Below are 14293 nucleotides of genomic sequence, written 5' to 3' on the forward strand. Positions count from 1 at the left end.
TTGAATAGTCCTGACTGTGTATTAGCTGACCTGTTATAGAATCTTTTCTGCTGACCCTTTTGTCTACATGTTTTAATATAATATTACAAGGTGGAGTTTTGTATTTATCACCCAGGTCGTCCCCACACCCATAGCATTTTCTCACTGTTGGAGGCGTGATGACCAGCTCATAGATACTTGGCGACATGCTAGAATTCCATGAGGGCTGTAAGCCAGCACAGGGCATTGGTGATTGAGTGAAAGACGGTAGAGGGGGACGCGGCTGAGGAAAAGGTAGTCAAGGATACGCGGGCGGTTGAAGAAACTGAGGCGGTTGAGAAAATACAGGCGGTTGAGGTAAAGTCTGCATCCGCGGCTGCATCATTTTGGCAGCGCTGTGGGTAGCAGGGTAGCTCGTCTGCCAAATAGGCAGAGGATTTAGGCTTTGAATGGTTACCTGTGGCGAGCTGGACCCTTTGATTTAGTTGCCTTCTTTTTCCGGGAAAGTGGTTTGTGTGAGGAACCTGCATCAATGAGCTGGCCGTCTGGAGAGGAAAACATCTCCTTCCCTGTTGACTGTGCCCTCCGAACTTCCGCTTCATGTTGCTTACATGCTCTGTCAGCAAACGAAGGACCTTTTCCTCCTGGTGTAGCGCCAGTCAAGTATGCTTTGGTCTCCATGCCAAGCAGCAAAGCGTCTCGTGTGTCTGCTTGACATGCGTCTAGTAGAGACAAATTTTGGCGGTCTCGGTGAGCCCAACCGGCATGAGTCACTTCAGCCTGGTTCATTTGCGGTGCACTGGGGTTCGTGAACACACAGAAAATGAACCCACGGTGCTCATGCCACCACGACACCCAGCTTGTCAGGAAAGCCCTGCTATCATCGGCCCCAATAAATAAGTCCATATCAGATTTAGGGTTAAATTTAGCACTATCCGAACCGGCCATTTTCCAGAAGGCTTCATTAAATAAACTCCAGAAAAGTTTTACGTTTACCGTGTCCTCGGTTTCTGCCTCCATTGTAGCCAGCGGTATCTGCTTCCGCAGCGAGGGATGATACACCACACTGGCTGTTAGTGTGATAAACCCATTGCACCGTTTCCTTTTTCCGTCAAAAAAAGAAAATTCTTTGCTCAGAAAATGGTCCTCATTTTTGTCCATGTTTAATGCCATTTTCATTTTTGTCGTGCTCGTCTTGAAGACAAAGGATGGCATGTCCGGGTTTCCCCTCTTGTCATTAATTTTGTACACATATAAGGGGTCTTTTTTATCTGCATACTCTTTAAAAGAGACAATCGCCTCAAAGTTGTGGCCAAAAGGCTCTATATCCTTCTTCAGTTTCTGTTTCATGTTGGATACGCGTTTCTTATCCAATACAGCACTGGCCTCTCTTTCGACAGCGTTCCAATCCATTTGCTGTTGAAATGCGGACATGACGAACGCCGACTGTACCTCGGAGGGCTTGATGTTTGGTTGATTCCGTATAATTTGTTCGATGCTCGTGATGTCCTTTTTTCGGAGACTGTCTTTGACGGGGCATGTGTGATTACCAATGTGGTAAACAGTCACTGATTTATAATGATAACTAAGATACCTTCGCGCACTGCATGCAACATATTCTCCCACTTTGCCACAGCCTTTGCAAATCATTTCACCTCCTTCCTTTTCGAACTGCGTTGTATTTGTTACACCAAATTCCATCTTAAATGGGCACTTTTCTTTGACGCACTTGTACGACCCCTTGCAATCAGCAAAACGACACGGCCATGGTTTTTCCACTCCGTGGGACAATTTTTCTTCCATTTTCTGCCATCTTCAAGGGCATTGAACTTTCGTCGGAAATCCTTAATTTCGTATATGTTAAGTCCATTGATTCCAATGGGCAGGGATTTCACTGTTTCTTTCTGTGCATTGTCCCAAGAGGATTTAGGTATCTTGCGTTGTTTCGGCTTCTCCTGAATGATGGAGTCGTCAGATTCCGATTCCGTCCCTTGTTTGCTAAGAAATGCAGAAAAAAATGAAAACTAGTCAGTGCGTGTAGATAATTTCATCCGGTACCTACGTATAACAGATTTTAATTTTTATACCTGCTTTTAATTAAAGCCTGATGTGAACTTTCGTCTTTGCGATCGTCATCTGAGACTGCTGAGGCACTATGGGAAAAAAGTTATAGACTTTGTATAATGACCATCCATGACCCAGTAAACTATAGCAATCCATCTGAATGAACTGGATTGCAGGGGCTAGGTATTCCAAAAAGCTGCAATCAACAACTCTGACTTTCATATCCAGTCAAAGGCAGCTGAGGAAATTGTTACTTTAACAAGTCTATTCTGTTCTATGAGCCCCCTGAGTATAACTCTATTTCCTGACATAACTCTATTTCACTCTTGATTAAAGGAAAATTTATCTTTTTTGTGCCAAATAGCATTTTTACCCATTTCGCTGCAAATAGACACCATACCGACGGAAAACTGCTAATTGAGGCCCAAAATGTGGTTTTCCGTGCACAAATTCGGCATTTTCAGGGTTAAGCACAGCGGGAGGGGGACAGCAGGGCGAGGGGGCTAAAGGGGAATCTCACCCTTTTCTCATGTTACATTCCAATATTCCACACATCGTGGAAACATGGGCACGCGCGAACTATTTCCGCAACATTGTTGCCTCGTTTAGCCAGCACATTACAAAAAGGTAGAGGCCCGCCGGGCCCGGTACTCGCCCTCTACCCCTCCTCCTCCTATGAGATACTTTCACAACAGGATTAATGTGCCGGCTGAAATTTTAATTTGCAACAGTTTTACCTGAAGGCAGGTCGTAGCAATTCTTCGTCTGAATCACTCCCTGGTTCTTTTTTGAAGGGATCATCAGGGCATACTGTGGTACTGAAACAATAACGATGACGATAACAATCTTAAATGCCTTAAGTCGTAAACAGATCAGAGTCAGTTGCTATTTTACTTTTACCGCCTTTTCTCGCAACCAAAGTTAGTTCTGAATGCCCAACTTTGCCTTAGATTGCAAGTCATGTTAAATCATGGCGATTTAGACTCGAATTTTTTTCCTTCACCCTCTTAGCATTAATAATTGTACTTCCTTTTACCTCGATTTGTCATTGAATAGATCCTTGGCTTTCGCATTTGAAGGACGACGATTCTGCCCTGTCTTTGTTGGTGTGTTTTCAGCAGAGCTAAGCTTGTCAAACGACAAGGTCAGATCTATCAGATCAACATCTTTCTCCTTGTCTTCTTTCTATAATAGGGAAAACAAGACAGTTGCATTATTATCGTTCTCGGTATTTTTTATCTTTATCGCTACTTTATTATTTAATGTCATGGCACGAGAAGCGTACCGATGAATTACGCCGTCTTTTAATCCTTTTAGCCGCATTCAAGTCGTTCGATTCCTTTGGCGTGCTATCTTTGTCGGCTGAATCCTCTGAAATGGTAATGATTTCTTCCCGATCATCTTTACGAAAAAGATGAAAATGGGGATAAAAAAAAGCAATTTTCTCAAATTTCTGACATCAATGGAAATAAAAAGCCTTCTTTTCCCATTCCATACTCTAGCCAGGGTCCAAATCTTTACTGGGTAGAATTAAGATGGATGTCAAGATCATAACTCTTAACAGTATTGAAATAACTCTCCTTACCTGTGGCTCGCCCCTCCAAACAGGAACTCCAGGGTTGAATTCCTCCTCGCCCCATCATTCCATTTCAGGAATTTGTCGCCTTCTCTTCCTTTGTGTCTGAAAAAAAAATGATCAAAAAGGATCAACGGGATTTTACAGAAGTATGAAAGGCACGTTTACCAACTGTTCAATTTTATTTGTAAAACTCTAAAAATTAAAACTTTAGGCACTGCCTAGAAGCTCCGCTATAGTGCGTTCCCTCATAAGGTTCCCCGGCTTCACTATCGAAATCCTGTGGGGAATCCTCAGTGCACAGGGGTGCTCCCCGGCCTCGTTAAATGACTGCGATATCACGAAATTTATAGTTTAATCTAATGGACAGACCGTTTTCCAGGAGCGTTGATTAAGGGCATCATTCCCTTGAGACTTCTTTGGTGATAACCGCTTTTTTTTCGAAACCGCCGTCTTCCTCTCCACAACTACTGCATTATCATTTGAGGCACTGGCTGGCAATTTTGTGGCATCAGCATAACTGCTGGTACCCTGTAAAAAGGGTGTATCGTGCTTGCATCAACTCATTAGCATCGCATATTATTTTCATCCCCCCCTCCCCCTCCGGTCAGACAAGTCACCCCTGGTTATGGATATGATATGGTATGGTATATGTTTTGTATCAGCCCAAGGTATTCTTCAGGAACATTAGAAACATTAGAAACATCTATTTACCGTATTTGTAGAGACAATAGCCACATAATGGTCACCATCGCCAGTATGCCCCAAAAATATTGTGCCAAAACATATCCCTGAGCTTGGTCTCACTGTTCTTATACAATCTTCCTCTCCCTGTAAATAATAAAATACTTTTTAATGCCTTATTAAGTGGCCCGTCAGGCGCCACTTCATAAGTTACCCTGTATTCTTGGTAAATGCTCGTGGTCGTCGTCAGCTCTTGGCCCGGGCAAGCCAAGGGATGTTTCTGGAGTTACAGGAATCCCAAGCGGCAAGCCAAAGCATATTTGAGCTGACTTCACAGGGCACAAGATACCCAGGCGGTGGAGTCACAGGAAGACCAGGCAGCAGGTCAATGCATGCGCATAATGTATTTTTCACATAATTTTATTCAATATATTTTGGATGGTGGAGTGAGGTGTGACGTCGTAATGACATCACAGGGGCACAGAAAGCCCAAGTGGCATTTTTTTCATTTAGTTTTTATTGGATAGCGTGGTAGATAGACTGTGACATCAATGATGACGTCACAAAGAGCCACTTACAAGGCAAAAGAGAGACCCTGAGAACGAGGTTGCTTGTAAAGGGCTTCTTGTTACACGAAATTTTCGCGGCGCGTTAAGCCCCTGCTTGCATGTACTTGAGAAGACTTGCGATGACTTTCTTGCACTTTGATGGAGCTCAAAATCCACGCACAAGTAGACGCAAGTTTTCCACCATTTGGCCACCCAACGCAAGTGAACGCAAGTTGGTCTCTTTAGCGCGAATGCAAGGCTGCACTGAAATAGCTTTTTTGAAACGCGTCCAAAATGGGGCTACTTGCGAGTCCGTTTGGCTGGGGCTTTAATTTCGCGAATTCCGTGAATAAATGTGACTAACATTATATTCTATAATATGTGCTATATAAGTGAAAAACCTTTTGAACTATAGAGTTTTTTCATTCAAAAAATGTGTGTGGAGACAAGTTGTCTTATCTTGACGGTATTCTTGTTTTTAATTAAGAATCGTCTTACCCCGTGTACAGTGAGTACAACGATTTCCTGATGCATCACATCCGAGAATGCTTGGATTACCATGTTGGTCGCAAATTCGTCTCGTAATTTTACGATGGCCTCTTCCCATTGAATGGGCTTTTTCTTGTCTGCAAAGTCCTTCTCGCAGACGAACCCAAGACAATCGTTCCCCGCATGCTGTTGATATTTAAATTTTTGATTAAGCGAGGGGAATAGCTTCTCGAACTAATATCTATTTCTTGATATTCGACTGATGAGCTGATAAAGTACATTATAGTAAGTGGTTTCCCGTCTGGAAGCAGCGCAAAACATTTCACGTCATGTCCGTCATTTGTTGTTCCTTTCTTCATGGGTTTCTCAATTGCGACTCTTTAAGTTCTTTATTCACTTTGTCTGTAGAAAGCAAGGCGTAATTGAACGGCCAAGGGTCTGGGATATAAAAGTAAGACGAGTACGGAAAGAGTTCGTATTCAAATCCACCTACATTGGCTCGGTAGTATTATTCAGCTTTTACTGGCACCCTGCTTTGTCATTTTGCGTTTCCTTTGCTCTTATTCAAGTCTTCTAATGGGGGCTCCGTATTCAGCTTTTACTCCACACCCTGCACTTTGGTCAGACTAGTTTGCCTCACCTGAGTGTCATGTAGTTAGGTAAGACCAGTTTAATAACGTTTAATCACTGACAGGCAACTTTTGTCAAGTTCGTAATCAATAAAACATAAAACGCGAACAATGCAAAGTACAGCAAAAAGCTAGCTACAACCTTTCTGACTTGCGCTTTTGTAACTGACGTTACATTATTCTTTCCTATCTATTTCTTTGCTAGTAATGACTAACAATGAAAATACTTACATCAAAACGATGACTTAATAGATACTCGAAGGTCGCCTTCTTTAAGCACCCACCGTCTTGTTTCAGCTGGTGTGCAGCTGCCGAAGAAAAGCAGCTTCCATCTCCTTTTGGATTGAAGGAGACAATAAAGCCTTTCTGTTTCAATCGACTGCGAAATGATTCCATAGCCACGATAACAAACAGAACAAGAAGATGAGTCCCGGGAGATGAGCAAGTAAAGCTGGAAAGACGAGACAGGGGTTTTGACAGCAGGAAACTGCATTTGGTGCTGTCAATCAAAGCAACACGCCCAGACAATGTGGCTACCCGGCTACATTCGAATCTTGTGGCCACAAAAAGCTATTGGAATGTTCTGAAATCCAGGGGTTTATCTGTCTAACCTTTTCATAAGCGACTGAAACGTTAAACAAGAAAACCATTGGGTTTCTGCTCTAAATATTCAATATTCTGCTGTAATTCGAATTCGTGGCCCGGAAAAACTGATAATTTAACCAAAATTAGCTCGCCGAATTCTGATGCTCAGCACGCCAGAGAGTCCGTGGGAATGTAACGTGAGTTTCTGACAAACAAAAATATGACCCAAATGCGACAAAAACAGGTACCGGAAACTCAAGTAAACATGAGCCTGTGAACTTTCGAGTTGACGAAGTTCAGAAATAATTTGAAAATAATTTTGAATAATTTTTCGACCCTCGACCATTTACCCTCGACCCTCAACCCTTGACTAATTACCCTCGACCCTTGACCAAAAGGCAAACTCCACTTCGAAATGATTTACTTGGATTGGTTCTTACTACATGGGGGACATCTGGTATGGCGTTCTACACTGGCACTTTAAGAACACGTCTTGACGCCATGATTTCCCAGTCCCAGTCCCTTTCCTCGAGATTTTCATTATTCCAGCTGTTATCATTGCTCCTGGTTAAAAAATAAAGAGTACATAAGAATGAAATGAATAGATACACGCTTCAAGGAATACAACAAGAGCAAGGCGAGCCAGTGGATGATTTTTTTTTTCAAGATTAAAAAATCTAGCAGCGAAGTGCCAATTTTGCGAGAAAGTCGAAATTGAAGATAGAGTCGTAGATCAGCTTATTTGGGGATCAAGAAATCCTGATGTCCAAAAGTCTCTCATAAGTCGAGACAAATCACTGACCCTTGCGGTGGCTATTGAGATTGCAAGGAGCCACGAGGCAACAAGTTAACACATGAAGACACTAGCAGGAAGTAGCAGAAACTTTCAAGAAGACAGGAGTATTAATGCCATTCGTAGGGAACAAGAAAGGGAGTTCTGTAACAACTGTGGAAAACAACACCCGAGGAACAAATGTCCAGCCTATGGTACATCATGTCAGAAATGTGGCAAAGCTAATCATTGGCAATCTGTTTGCCGATCCGGCAAACGGAAACAACTTAACCAAGGAAGGAGGTCCGTCTTCAAAAAAGTTATACACGCGATTGACGATAGGGACGACGACGACGATGAAATTCTAACAATCAGTACCATCGAGGTTAACGCCATAGAAGACACACAACACTCGATACACGACACACGCGACGAAGCCTTTGCAACACTTGAGATAACTCAGCCAGAAAAAAAGCGGAAAATTAATCTTCAATGTAAAGTAGATACTGGCGCACAGAGCAATGTTTTAACCGTAAGGCTACTGCGCATAATCGCCCCAGAGAAGTTTGACTACGAAGGAAATCACAAACCAGAAGCACTGGAAAAGAACGAAGCCGTCCTTTCAGCATACGGGGGCTCTATAATCAAGCAACTTGGCACAATAAACATCCCTTGCAAGTACAAAGAGAAGAAGATAAACTGCATTTTTTACGTCACAGATACTGCAGGGTGAGCTATTCTCGGTCTAAAAGCGTGCACGGCACTGAAACTAATCTCATTACACTGTTCACTTAAAACAAATCAACTAGACCAAGCTGCTCCGACTAACAGCTTCGAGGCCCCAGCTCAAAACTCAGGTAGTCAAAAGAAAAGCCTGAATTACGTCGAAAGTCAAGTACCACTCGAAGAGCGGCCACCAATCAGAAAAAAGCAAGAACTGATGGAGATGTACCCAGAATGCTTCAATGGTACTGTTGGATGTTTTGACCACTATACATATCACATTACATTGTATCCCAAAAACCCCCAGTGGTCCATGCACCCCGCAAAGTGCCCATAGAGTTAAAAGCCAAATTACAAGCCGAACTATGTGAGATGGAAAGCCAAGATATCATTGCAAGAGTAACACAACTCACAGACTGGGTTAACTCCCTTGTTATCAGAGAAAAAGAAAATGGACGACTCCGCTTATGCCTCGATCCTAAGGACCTGAATAAGGCGATCAAAAGAGAACATCATCCCATACCCACCCTAGAGGAAATCACACCCAAATTAGCAGGAGCAAAGCTCTTTAGTGAGCTCAATGCACACAATGGCTATTGGAATGTCAAACTAGATGCAGAATCCTCATATCTAACAACTTTTAATACACCATTTGGTCAATACCGTTTCCTTAGGATGCCGTTTGGTCTACGAATGAGTCAAGATATTTTTCAATTCAAGATTGACGAGACATATCGGGACTGCCAGGGAGCCATTGGTATTGCCGATGATGTTACAGTCTATGGAGAGAATGACAAAGAGCATGATTTACATCTACACAAAACCATGGAACGCACCAGAAAAGCTGGCATCAAGCTCAGTGACGAGGCATGTCTTATCAAGATGAAGGAGTGCAATTTCTTTGGTATGCTTTATACACCGGACAGTGTTAAGCCCAGCCCAGACAAAGTCAGAGCCATAGAAAATCTAGAACCACCCAAGACAAGAAGGAGCTTTCCACCTTCCTGGGGATGGAAACCTACATGAGCTCATTCATCCCCAATCTAGCTGACCACACTGCCCCCTTAAGAAATCTCTTGAAAGGGAGCGTTGACTTTGTGTGGAATTCATCACATTCGAAAGCCTTTGAGAAGGTGAAGTTATCGAAATGTACCACAAAGACTTTGGCGTACTATGACAGAAATGAACCAGTTGTCCTCCACGTTGATGCATCAGTCAAGGGCTTAGGCGCAGCTCTGTTCCAAAACAACAAGCCAATAGCTTTTGCATTAAAAGCACTTACTGCAGAGACCAGATATGCCGATATTGAATGAGTGCTATTAGCAGTAGTCTATGGCTGGAAAAAGTTCCATTTGTACCTCTACGGAAGATCGTTTGTGGTTAAAACAGATCATTGCCCCTAAGAACAGATCAACAAAAAGAACCTGATGCAAGCACCTCCGCGTCTTTAAAGAATGCTGTTGCGTCTGCAACCTTACGACTGCGTTATTAAATATCTTCCAGGAAGAGAAATGGTCACAGCTGACGCCCTGCCACGCCTGTCGCTGTTGGATGAATTTGAAGTACCAGACATGAATGTGAAAGTTCACCACCTAATCAGAATCACTCTAGCTAAAATGGAAGAGTTTAAAATGGAAACTGCAAAAGATGAAACCTTGCAGCTGCTATCCCATCAGGTTACACAAGGTTGGGACGACAGTGTATAGAAAATTGATCCGGCACTTAAACCATGCTGGCCCCCTACGAGATGATATATCGATAGAAGATGGGCTGTTACTTCTTGGAAGCCGTGTCATAGTGCCTGAATCCTTGAGAGGCAACATCTTGCAGCAAATTCATGGAGGGCACCTTGGTATGGAAAAGTGCAAGCTACGAGCGAAATCCTGTGTTTATTGGCCGAGCATATACAAGGAAATAGAACATCTTGCAAACTCTGTGTATCAAAATTCCGCAGGTCCTGAAGGACTTTCTGACCATCTCCTCGGTGATCTCTGCCCATGCTGCCTTGATCCAACGAAGGACAAGATTTCTGCATGGCGCCTTCTTCTGGACAGCTGGGGTGAACTCAAATGGCCCTGATGTCATCCATGCCAGGTACTTTCGACGCACATTATCTTTAAAGGGCTTGTTGAGGCACTTATCCAAGGGCTGTACAACCGGTGTCAGGGCTCCAGGGATAACTGTGACATCAATGTTTTGCTGCTTCAGGTCACCTTTAATGGAATCGGTTGAATGAGCTCGGAATGAGTCCCAAACCAGAAGGGAGCGCTCAGCACATGGTAAACTCTGTCTGGTCCATTCTCTGACACACTGCTCATCCATCCAGCCTTTCTTATGGAAGGAAACACAAAAATGATGTGGAACAACCAGGTCTCTTGGTGTCCAGACGCCTTTGAAGATGACCTTCAGGGGCATTTTGGTTCCATCGGCAGCAACAACAAGAACAACGGTGAAGCTCCGCTTTTCCACTCTGCAAGATTTCAGTAGCACTGTTTGGCTCCCATTGAATTATAATGTTCGGCTTGATGGCAGCTCAAAATGCATGGGCGTCTCATCCATGTTGTAGATGCGGGATAAAGGGTAGTCAGCACGTCTTCTCGATGCTATCACGAAGCGGTGAAACCTAACAATGTTTTCTTCGAGGTCAGCGGGTAATCGCTGTGCCAGTGTTGTTTTCTTTCGCATGCTGACCGAGTGGCATCGTTTCCATTTCTCGTACCACCCACGGGAACCTTTGAAGGAAGGATCACCTGAGAGTTCTTTGGCTTTAAGGCGAAGCAACAATCCACGCATGGCAATACCTGTGAAAAATAAAATAACAAGCTTATGTTAATGCAAAACGACCATAAATTTCGTGACTGCAGCGCTCTTTGCGTGAAATGTTTTGAAATTGTCATGACAACCCTGAGTGGTGGTCCAGCCGGGGTTTGAACCCGCAACCTCCCGCACAGGAGTCCAGTGTTCTACCAATCGAGCTAACCAGTCAGCGGTAAATAATAATAAACTAAGGGCCTCCACAGACTAGAGATTTAGTTTTCCAAGACAAGGTTTTCTCTCCAAATCCACAGGATCATGCACCTTTTAAATGAAGTGCACTTTGTTTAAATGAACGTGTTTTATTTATATTCTTAATAACCTTACAAATTCCAAGCAACTCACTTAGCTAAAAGGTTGTTTCTTTCCCAGTGGTGAAACTCAGTTGAAGAGGACAATGCTTTGCCATTGCATGTTTCGCACGGACAATGTGAATGCCTGTAACTCAGATCAGTGCATGTACACGTGGAAATGTGACTCTGTGTCTGTCATAAGACTCGAGTCGAAAAGCAACGAGCGAGCGAGCTATTCCAAAGTTCAATGTATAAAGTTCTAATGAGCATGCGTGTCACGCGTCACGCATAACATCCTAATGTGACATCTCCTCTTCTAAGACAGTTCGAAAATAAACGAGGTTCTAACAATTAAACAAGGTTCAAACACTCCAAAGGTTTTGAGCCTGTAACTACAAAATCACCCAAAGGTTCTTTTATGCCGATACAATGCACTCAACAGAATTCGGGAGCTCTGTGCGGGGACGCACTAGTTTGCTGAAGATGATATGATGTACAACAAATGAACAAGTCCAGATTTGGCATTTCTTGGCCACTTAAATACTGTGGCGGTTTTAATTGAAACTCAAATAAAAGTGAATTGTTTACAATGCCAATGGTAATTAAAATATCATTTTCAGCAAAGGTGGGGCGAAAAAGGCGCCCCACAGCTGGTAAGCGAAAGTACAAAGCATAAATGATAATCCGAAAGATGGCGATAAGGGAGCGGAGGGCGGGAAAATTGATTTCGCCAGGAGATATACTCGCTGTGATGGTGAAAGCAAGAGGCAATTCTTGCCAATGCGACCAGTCCTTTATACTAGCGGACAAATTGGGCTCTCCCACATGATTGGCTGTTATGTCACATGACAAACCACCATCGGATTAACAAATATGTGCCTAGACTACAATTGGTCAATGTATCGACATAAATAACATCATGCGTTGACATGATGTTTGGTTTTATGCCGATACAATGCACTCAACAGAATTCGGGAGCTCTGTGCGGGGACGCACTAGTTTGCTGAAGATGATATGATGTACAACAAATGAACAAGTCCAGATTTGACATTTCTTGGCCACTTAAATACTGTGGCGGTTTTAATTGAAACTCAAATAAAAGTGAATTGTTTACAATGCCAATGGTAATTAAAATATCATTTTCAGCAAAGGTGGGGCGAAAAAGGCGCCACAAGCCACACACAACTGTGGCAGCCCCACCAAGACACCACTGCAAAGCTCGCGAATTGGAAACAAGAATAGCGGGTATAATATTGAATAGAGAATAATATTGACGGATCAGTAACAGCCCATGACTGGCTTACGTCACCGCTGAACCGTAACAATACTCTGCTGATAACAGGCGCACGCGAAACGACAATATACGGTATGGCAGCCCATGTCTGACCCAGGGGTCTGTCACGCTATAGTTAAAGAAAATGAGTTAAATTTATAAAATATGGAAGGAAAAGAATAGTTGTTTTTGTTACAGCTAAATAATTATCAATGGAAACTGTAGCAGCCCATAACCAAACCCATTGTACCAAAAAACACTTGATAGAAGCAACTAACTAGTTGACGACAGAAAATGTAGCAGCCCATGTCTGTCCTACATGGTCGTCAGTGGGGTGTACAGCGATAACTAACTGACAACAGAAAATGTAGCAGCCCATGTCTGTCCTACATGATCACTCTAGTCACTGTCATTAGCATAGTACTTATAACTCTCCAGAAATGATAGCAGCCCATGTCTGACCTACATTTCTTGGAGTCATACACAGAGAGAAAATGATAGAATTGAGTTGGTGCGTGACCTGTTCTACCTACAGTATTAGACTTAATTGGCGTGAAGGCGTTCAGAGCGTATATATAGTTTGAAAGCGTCAGATTTCCAGCGGCCAAGAGTGCGGATTTGAGCGTCCGAGAAACCCTTATCGGCCGCAAGCGAAGCAGCGCCAATTCGGAAGCTGTGGCCCTTATATCTACTAGGGTCAAGGCCGCAAAAGTGTAAACAACGAGAGAGTTCGGTGTTAAATTGGTAGACCGTAATAAGCGCAAGGTTTTGTTGACAGAATAACGGGCCCGGTAGGGCCCCTCGTGTTTTGCAATATTCTACCATTGCTTGCACGGGGCAGAACGGCAAAGTTTCCTCGCGTTCAATTAAGATTTCAAAGGGTTTCCGGTCGGTATTGTGCTTAAATGCGGTAATAATGATCTTAATCATTTGTGGTTGGCCATTGTGTACCAAAAATTTTAAATCCTTAAATTGTAATATGGAATCGACACGACCCACACTCTTAGCCGCCAGTTCACCAATACGAAAGAAGCCGTAAAAGGCTAATAAGAACATCGCTGAGTAAAGACAACGTTGAAAGGCCGAAGAATTGGTGTGACGGAGAGATTTAATAAGCTCGTGCAATACCGGTCGAGTAATGGGTAAACGGAGGTCAGCCAAACGCTGGCGACTTAAAGCTGTTGACAGCTTATGAATCAAAAACGATTTAGTTGGGTCGGAATAACCTTTGATCTTGTGAACATAACTGATAGCCGAAAGATAAGAAGAAATCGTAGAAGGTGCGAGTTTCCTTGCCGATAGGTAAGATATGAAAAGAACTAATTGGGGCGACGATAATGGTAGCTGGGGGGTTGATGACCCACAAAAACGTTCATAAAAAATTTGAAACGACCCCCATGCTCTCTGGTACGATTTTTTGGTGCCGGCCGTTAGAGCTGAGCCTAATAAATCCCTCAAGTGAGTGACCAACTCTCTGGCAGAAGGTTCGCTGGTACTGTTGTTGGGAATTCGTCTGCCTCTGGCGCTAGTTCCTTGAAGTTTTCTACCTGAAATCGGGAGATGTAATCGGCTTGGCTGTTCTGCAAGCCAGGAACATGCCGAGCACGAAATAAAATATTATAACGTAGGCAGCTAAGAACCAGGTCATGTAGAAGAACCATTACTGACTTATGCTTAGATGTTTGCTTGTTGATAATGTCCACGAGGGCAGCATTATCGGTGAAAAATAGCACGCAGCGGTTAGCCATGCTAGTCCCCCAAATGTGGACAGCAACAACAATGGGAAAAAACTCGAGAAAAGTAATGTTGAAACTGTACCATTTGTCAGGAAAAGCGCCGCCAAACCAGTGCTTTCCAAATATCG

At 43.3% G+C, this 14293-nt stretch overlaps 1 long non-coding RNA gene and 1 pseudogene across 1 annotated transcript; both read right to left on the reverse strand.

The window, feature by feature from the left end:
- Positions 1–14293, reverse strand: part of LOC146489411 (uncharacterized) — a 176940-nt pseudogene that overhangs the window by 6448 nt on the left and 156199 nt on the right.
- Positions 2791–3433, reverse strand: LOC146489413 (uncharacterized). The gene is made up of 3 exons (XR_014864540.1): positions 3329–3433; positions 3080–3228; positions 2791–2861 (listed from the first exon to the last, which is right to left on the reverse strand). It is a non-coding gene; the product is annotated as an uncharacterized LOC146489413 (long non-coding RNA).

Source organism: Pavona decussata, unplaced genomic scaffold, assembly GCF_977016875.1.
Source record: "Pavona decussata unplaced genomic scaffold, jaPavDecu1.1 SCAFFOLD_6, whole genome shotgun sequence".
NCBI lineage: Eukaryota > Metazoa > Cnidaria > Anthozoa > Scleractinia > Agariciidae > Pavona > Pavona decussata.